The 8774-nt window shown below is 37.2% G+C and overlaps 1 protein-coding gene across 4 annotated transcripts in view; it reads left to right on the top strand.

Moving 5' to 3' along the window:
* MPPE1 (metallophosphoesterase 1) overlaps positions 1–8774 on the top strand; it is a 33715-nt gene that overhangs the window by 12007 nt on the left and 12934 nt on the right. Inside the window, exons 1-2 of one of the 4 annotated variants that reach the window (XM_017729454.1) lie at positions 316–1104; positions 1705–1785. The exons of 1 other annotated variant lie outside the window; for it this stretch is intronic. The gene's annotated coding sequence lies outside the window, so the exon portion shown is untranslated. Of the gene's footprint in view, positions 1–315; positions 1105–1704; positions 3749–8774 lie in introns of those variants that run through there. 2 more of the 4 variants (XM_017729453.1, XM_017729456.1) reach the window with 2 other exon arrangements.

Raw genomic sequence — 8774 nt, 5'->3', positions numbered from 1 at the left:
GGCCTTCCTTCTGCTGGCCCAGAGCGTCGGGTATATTCTCACCCTGTAGCAATACAGTTTTATATATATATATATATATATATAAAGATATATATATATATATAGTTATATATTTTTATATATTTTTTGTGTGTATATATATACATGTATATTATATAGTAGTTTTATATATGTACATACATATATATATATACACGCATACATACACACACATATGTATGCTACATATATACATACACTATCTAGTGCGTATATGTTATACATATAACTAAATATATAATTATAGGTATTATATAATGTATATTGCCTTATATGTTGCTACATAGATATAGTTCTATGTTGCTTCATATATTACTATAAATATCATATATGTTATTGTGCTGGTTTAAAGGCACAGAAAGGCACAAAATTAATTTCTGGGCGTAGAGCAGCGATAGGGGATACACATCGTAAAGTCACCCCAAGACATTTATATATATGTCAAATATATATGACTGCATACTGCTAGGCAAGGTCCAGCAGACATGCACGCAAGAAGTTCAGCTACTGTGGCTGTCTTTTTGTCTCTGGTGAGGTTAAATCAAAAATAAACACCAGCTTGGTTGCAGAGCTGATGTTTGTAGTTTAGGAGTATAACTGAAAACTTAGATGCTTTGTCCCTCTGTGATTAATTTTAAATGCAAAACCAGTTGCCATAATTCATTATGTTCCTTAATGAATTATGAAGTTACATTAGACACCTTTAAAAAGAAAAAAGTTAAAGAAGCTTTGTTGTAGTCAAATGTTAATGAAATTTGAAGCCAGTTGTTTTTCCTGCCATTTTCCTTCAAATGCTTCTATGGCTTAAGATAAATGCAGTAAAGCTTTTGGGAGAGGGTTTTAATATGAAGTGCTGTCAGCTTAGTTACTATTTGATTTGAAATTGTTCCTTGATTTTTCGTTTTTCAATTCTCTTCCTTTTCAGCTCAGTGATGAAAATGAGCAGTTAGTCAAGAAGGTGAAAAAACTACACATAAAAAATAAGGAGCTAGAAAAGAATCTGTGTCAGATCCAAGAACAACTGCATCTGCAGCGGTTAACGCCTGTCTGTGGCACAAGCAGAGAGTAAGAATTGTCAAACATTTCTCTTTTGCATCAAAAGAAGTGAAGCATTTCAGGACTTCTATTTTCATGTCCTTAAGATGAACTAGGCATTATCTGATCTGTGTAATTTAAGGAACTGTCCTTGAACAGGGTGGTAGGGTGGAAAGTGCTGGAGGCCTGTAAAGGAACAAAGGATGTCTGGGGCATCTCATACAAAATTTATTGTAGTGAAAGAACAGTTTTAATAGCAAAAAGTAGTACTCCTGCTTAGCCAATATGCTCTCTCTGTTGCAAAGACTTTTACACTATTTTTCTACCAAAAGATGGTAAGATAAAGGTAAGTTGAATAGCATCAATGCTGTTAAAAAGGTTTAGAAACGGAGACCTTAGGACCTGAAAAACTGTAGTTCTAGTGGTTTGGAGAGTGTCCTGCCAGGATTTACATACCGGTTTGCAAAAACCTTCCAGGGTTTAAGTTTTGGTGTGTTTATGATCCTGCCTGGAAACCTCTACCATAAAATCAAACTGAAAAATAACTTGGCCTTTTTCAGTTGCTTTGTTTGATCCAATTAAATTTGTGAAATCTGATTTTATGAAGCTGTTGTGTTTGTTTCAATTAAGTGTTCAGGTTCAAACAGAAACCTGTTTATGGCATAAAGGCGGAGACAGCAAGGATCTGGTTCTAGAGAGTGACAGTGTCAGGTGAGTTCTTGGAAGCTGCTTCTTCATGGAATTATTCTTCTCTTTAGTGTAGAAAATGTTCATGGTTAAATCAGTTGATTTTTTTTTTGCTGTTATGCAAGTGGCTTTCAGCCTTTGAAACAATGGGAAATCATTCACATTTTAAAAATAACTACAAAATCTTGGATTAAACTTGAAAATAGTGCTGAACAAAGAACAAAATTGATTTCTTTCTCAAATAGTTCATTGAGAAAAATTTAGTGAGCCAGGAACCTCCTTCATGTGTTTGTGCACACATATGATGTTTTTTGTAGATTTTTTAACCTAGAATTTTGTAGTTTCATCTTCTGTTTTGTGGAACCTTTCTCAGCTCATTTTATATTGCTCAGTGTTATGTGCATATAAAATTTATAGGCTGATACTGTTTTTTAAATAAGCTAGAGAAGCAGTTCTACTTTTCAGTCTAATTAATTTTAGAGTTGAACCACTACTTATGGTAGTTTGCCAATTAATGGTAGAATTAAACTCTTGTAACTGCTTTTCTGATGCAAAAGCTTGTCTTTAAGAAAGAAATATACTGAAACATTTTAACAACTAGGCAAGCTGCATAAAATATTGCTCCATCCGCCTATGACTTGGTTGTAAAATAAACAGGCTGCTCCATCCTTTCAAAGGCTGCTTTTTGTCCACTGACATAAATGGGTTGTGGATCTTACACAGATCTCTGTTGCTCTTTGGCCAAGTGCCCTGTTTTTAGTGTTTCCTTTAGGTGGCTGTTGAAGACCCATCTTCTTTTTTTTTTTTTTAATACCTTTACAGCGTACCAGACTCTCTTTGCAAGGTACATAGCTACATAAGCAGGCTGGCTGACTGACTCTGGACTGGAATTGAGTTCCTAGTTAGGTGCTCATGTAGAAGAAGTCCACGTTAGTCTTTGAACTGAATGCTGTACCTGCCTTGTATTAGATTGCACATAGATAACCTGACCAAGCTTTTTTTTCAAGCATCTGTGTATATGTTCTTTTACAAAGCTGCACTGTGCTACAGTGTTGCTCATCTCCTGCTTGTGGTGTGCAGTCATGACTTATTATGAATGGCAGCTCTTGTGAGAATTCCTGAAAAAATAGGAAAAATGTTTGCTCATGTCCATCAGTTAAATTGTGGGCCTCATATATGTTGGCTGAATACTGTGAAATATGGTAGGAAATTAGTACAGCAGAACTTGATGCAAGATAATATCAGAGGGACAGATAACAGCCCTAATCTGTTTATTTGACGTTTATTTTACCCACTCATTTTCACATTGATTTCATTCACTCATATCCTCACACCCACACACTTGGAAGCAATGAGATGTTTTGTACAACGCAGAGAGCTGGGAACTGCCTCATATGTCCTCATCATGGGTTCTTGATTGGTGGTAAGAAACTAGTTTCTGGAGAAACTTTTAAAAATCCTTTAGGAGTGTTCTTTTTCTCTTCATGTTGTGCTGATGGGGAGAGGAATGATGCTTGTGACATGCTGCAAAGTCACTGGCAGCCTCCTGTTGCTGGTGTGTGGGTCTTCCCTCAAAGACTGATTTGCACTGAGGTTTAATTGGAGCGTGGCCTTGTGTGTTGGGCAAAAACAGCAGGGTCCTCAGTCTGGCTGAGTAAAAAGGATTCTTTGCCATCCATACAAACCATTCTTTTAACTTGCTTTGCTGTTATTTTCTGGTGCTTTCTCTTTCTGTGTTGACAGTCACGTTTCATTCACTGCCATCTTGAGTATTTCTGTTACAAGTCTCTGCAGCACAGCTACACCCCAAGTGATCTCTGTGGGGCATCTCTAACACTTCTACCATAACAGATGTCTTTCATGTTTACAGCAATTTATGCATTTCTTCTGTTTTAGACTCCTTCAGATGTATAATGAGCTACAGAAACGTTATGTTAAAGAAACCAAAACAAACAAGGAGCAAAGCAAAGCAATTAAAAATCTCACTGTAAGTAGAATTTGTAGGAGCTGGTATCAAACAGCCAAACATAAGCTTGTAGGGAGACTGGAAAGTAATTCTACCTTTGTGAAATGAGACCATGCTTCTCTTTTTATACCTACTTGGTTTCCCGTGACAGAGATAATGGAGAGTAGCCTGTAGTTCCCTTTAAAAGTGAACTCTGTCACTGGCATGTCTGAAGCAGAAAGCTGTCTCCCCTTTCCTTGCTTTTTTCTTTACTCATCCACCTACCTGTCCTTCCAATTGTATATGCACCTTGTGACCTGTCTTGCACCAGCCCTGGTATTTTTCTGCACGTGTCATGAGCTGATTTTTCTCAGAAATCCAGCAGTAAGCAAACCAAATGAAGGCAAAGAGTTTCCTGTTGGGTAGCAAGGTCTATGGGCTTGCTGTACAAGGAGTCTGGCATCATAACTGGAGTGAAAGTAGGGTTGTGTGGCCAGGAGCAGTTCAAGTGGGTATTGCCTCTTGTGGCACAGATCGAGCATTGCAGCCGACCAGTCTAAATTCTCCTTTCAGACCCTTTGGGTGAATGTAGTTTTTAAGTCAGCAATCGAAAGCTCTGGGTTTGCATTCAGGGTGTGTTTCCAGTTGTATTCAGTTGAACTGTGTTTCTTCTATGCATTTAAAAAAAATTGTTTTGACAGATTAAAATTAATGAGCTAGAGCATAATCTTCAAGAGCAGAGGCAAAGAATTGAGCAACTGGAATGCAAAAAGGTTTCTTGGAAAACTAGTGCTGTTTCTGGAAAAAGAAGTCAAACCCCAGAGGGAGGAGTAACTTCTCACAGGGACATTTCTGAAAAGAAGGAATCCTGTTGCAGTAGATATTTAGGTAATGGTATAGTTGTATTTGATGATGTTCCTTCCAGTATGCCTAGCAGAGAGAATGCCTTTCATTTCTGATCTAGAGGCCACTCCAGGCTATTTCTTCTTCTTCAACCAGCAGTACCTAAAATGTCTTTTTCATTTTTGAAAACCTGTTACGTAAAAATGGCATTTTGTAATCTAGAATTCAGCCTTGCATTTTTTTGTTTGTGATAAAATGTTTGCTGTTTTCTCTTTTTCTGAAACTGGTCCGTTGGTGTAATCACGGGTGGGAGTGCGTGGCTGCATTTAGGGCTGGTATTTATTCTAGTAAGATGTATCTACGCAGATCTCTCAGTAATAATGTTTGCTGCCCCATTCTTTGGTTTTCAGGCACTGAGACCAAAAAGAACCTCTTTTTAGGTTTAAAACATTGGACGAACCTGGACGGTGCTGGTTTCAGCACATCCTTCCTCATAAGTAAATCTGGAATTTCAGGTGTAATCTTCCACTTCAAAGCATAGAAAGAGATGGATGAGATCATCTAATGTAGGCATAATTTTCAGGAAATGTGCTGTCAGCAGGGGCTGATGTGACCCTCTTGTAAATCAGAAAAATGTAATCAAGGCATGTGATGTGTGTTTTGTGTATTATAAAGTAAAATAATCCTACATTCTAAGAATCTGGCAGATTCAGATTATCCAGTTGGGAGATCCTGTTACCTTTAATAGTACCTGGGAATATGCTGGGTCAGTTCTTAAGAATAAATCACTGTATGAAAAAGGTACTTTAAGATGCTGAACCATCATTTTCTAATATCACAAAAGGTAGGCAGCTCTTTAGCTGTAATATGATTCATATGAGGGGGATGTTGACTGTAATGGTTGAACTCTACATTTTTTTCATTTGAATATAGAGCTATTGTTGAAGGAGATTAAAAAGCTGAAGAAAGAAAATGGAAAGTTGTCTACAGAAAAGAGAGCACTAAAAAATGAGTTAGCTGGATTAGACAAGGTAATTTATTTTAAGACAAGCTTAACAGTAGGTGATTTTTGAAAAACTAACTTTTCCGCCTGAACTGAAACGTCTTTAGGCTGAACATATGTTGTTATCAAGTAAAATACATAAAAAAACCGTGTGTAGCATTCTGAGAGAGATGGAAATGAATGGCTCCTCAAAACATTCATGTCCTAAAAGGCTGCTCAGCTAAGGAAGACTGTTTTCCCTTGAACTTAAGCATGTCAAAGCTATGCCTCTGACAAAACTCCAAGTTTAGGGAGGGCAGAGGCTTTGAATTTTTTTGTTAGATCGATAGGTGTAAAAAGTGAAAATGTGAACATTTGGCAATTCTTAAAGTTATGTAACAAGATGATGAGATCTTACCTAACTATAGAAGACTCAGTTTAGTATACTGACATGAAGTTTTATTTTCAGCAACAAATTGTTTAAACTGATTTTTGCTTGTTCCTCAAGTCTTTTCATTGGTGGTTTTTTTGTTGTTGTTGTTTGTATGTTTGTTTTTTGCTTTCTGTTTAGAATCTGTTTTCTTACCTTGCAGTCCTTTCTCTCAAACTAAATAATGTTATGGTATTAATTTCAGGGGTAACAGTAAAAGAGGGTGATAGTTCATTGGATGTGAAACTTGTAGAACATTGAGCCAGGGTGAGTTCTAGATCCCTGTGTTTGGGAATCAGGGACAATTTGTTGCTGAGAATTTCATCTTGCAGGAGAGAGATACATAAACCTGAGGTTGTGGCTTTTTATCAGTGGCCCTTTTTTTTGGTAGTTTTAAGTCACTGTATGTTATATAAGATGTATGCAGCTGTTCATTTAAAAAACATGCTGGAAGAATAGGGAGGAGAATGTCAAATATAGGTAGTTATAGGTAGATACATCGTTACTCTGGTAGCTAGAACATTCAAGGTTTGGTGAAACAAAGTCTTGGGTGATTATACTCTTCTGTCCATGTATTTCCCAACAATTTTTGACTTCACTTGCAAAGGATCAGAATGGGACATTATTCCCTTGTCATATTGGACTGTCATTTTGTAGCTGTCTGGTAAATCCATATGTTTTCCTTTTTTTAATTAATCTTTCCTATTATTAGTCTGTATTCCAGTCTCTTAACATAACTTGAACTCTGCTTGTCTGTTCAGGGCAGAAATTATTAAATTATTACCTAAAGTTGTAGTTGATTGCGGTATCTCACCATAGCTATGTTTGCATAACTCAGCCATACACACATAAAAATATAAAAAGTGTCTTTGAACTCTGGAGTAACTGAACTCCTGACTAGCTCTTACTGAGAATGTCTTTGAAAGAAAGTTTAAGTTGAATATTTTGGGGTTTTTCTAGGGTTTTTTTGAAGAGGTAGAAGATCTAAAGCACGCTGTACAGGAATCTGTGAAACTGAACAATGAGTATGAAAAGTGCTTGAAACAAATAAGTGTAATATATGGACTGCCTTTTACAGCACATTTGTAACTACTGGGTAATTTAATGCCAAGTAGAGTGTCCACATATTTTTAATACTTACTGTAGCATTTAAAGTGGTACCACAGTTTGATAATGTTGTAGATTCAGTAATGGGATCTCAATATGACAAGTGCTCAGAAATGTTGTACTTTGTGACCTTGATTTTTTTTGTTTATATGTTTTTAAATAAACTGTGATCTGCATAACTTCAACTAAGTTTCAAACCCATCTCTTTCACACTTGCAGAATATATTGTGGTTGTGCATGTTTATGGGAATATAATAAAATTCTTTTATTTTGAAGAGCTTCCCAATTTATCCTTTTCTGTAAGCTACAGAACAAAATCAAAGTATCTGTGTAGATTTGGCAGTCTTCATGGATTTCAGCCCTAAGGATGTGCTAATGCAAACAGAAATTAAATCTATCATTAAATTATTGCAAAGGGGTTTCTTAAAAATGCTAAATCTCTGCCTGGATTTTTTCTTCAATCACAATAATAGTGAAAAATTGTGGATGAAGGAAGGATTTAGTGCTCAGAATTGGAAAGTGTATTCATAAAGATGGGTCAGAGAGTTTTGCATCATCAAAAGAAGAATTCATCAGAAGCTCTTATTTGGTTCAAGAGTGAGGTACTTGAAGAACTCTGGTATTTGAAGAGCTGAAAAGTGGGAGTGCAGAAAATCAGAGTCCACAAGGCAGAAATGTCATGTTGCTTCAGGGAGGGTGAGCTTGGAATGAGAAGAGACAACTCCCAGTTGCAAGTGTAGCTTGCAGAACCTTGTGGGATTTGAACCTGAACTTGTTTGTAAGGACATTCCACAAAAGTTTAACATAGTTACATTATAGAACTATATTTTTCTGAAAGTTGTAAATCTCTACCTTTGTGACATTGTGATGGGAGAGCTGAGTGAAAACTCCTTAGGGTAGAAACACTAAGCTTGCTTATAACCTGATACAGCTTCTTTAGCTTCATAAAAATACATGCACACTCCTGAGGGATAGGACTAGGAGCAGGATTAAGACTCTCATATCCTACTGGTTTTCTTAAGACAGTTTTATGTAGGTGTAATTTAATAAAGAAATTTGCCTCAAAGCATGTGAGGTGTTCAGAGTTGCATATTCACTAGGCAATAGGGAGGGGAAAGCTCCAGAACTCCATGTTCCTGCTCTGGCTATAGACCACTGTGTGCCCTTGTTTCATTCTTGGCTCACTTGCAAATTAAAGCTGGATAATGTCCTGAACAAGAGATGGAAAAGGGAACCAGAAAAGGAGTGATGCAAGTCTGCATTGCCAGTAAACTTGATGGAAGAAAAACAGGAGGATAGCATGTGTAACAGAAAAATTTTAGTGCAAAAATGCTTGTAACATTCGTTAATAAGTAAAACAAACACGAATCCTGGAGAAGAAAGCAGTGCCAGTCACTGGAGCCTTTTCCCCCACAGTGTTGTGGTACAAAGCTACACTTTTAGCGTGTTTAAACTTTGGCCCCGTTGTTAAATGATCCAGTAATTGTGCTCGTCCATAGGCTGATTTTTAAATGTTGGGCAGAACAAGAAACAGTGAGGAGTCCTTCAGTCTTTTTTCATAACTAAGGTCTTCCAGCTCTGCTGAGGGCACCTAGTCTAATGTTAGTCGTGAGCCGTGTAAGGGGGAGCGCCAGCAACGCGCTGCGCAGCGACGCGCGGAGCCGCAGCTCCACCCAGCAGTGGCTGTGCAGCTCCAGCGGAGGTCA

Source organism: Corvus brachyrhynchos, unplaced genomic scaffold, assembly GCF_000691975.1.
Source record: "Corvus brachyrhynchos isolate BGI_N302 unplaced genomic scaffold, ASM69197v1 scaffold331, whole genome shotgun sequence".
Lineage (NCBI taxonomy): Eukaryota > Metazoa > Chordata > Aves > Passeriformes > Corvidae > Corvus > Corvus brachyrhynchos.
The sequence above is the reverse complement of the archived record's forward strand: the minus strand, read 5'-3'. Positions and strand labels throughout refer to the sequence as shown.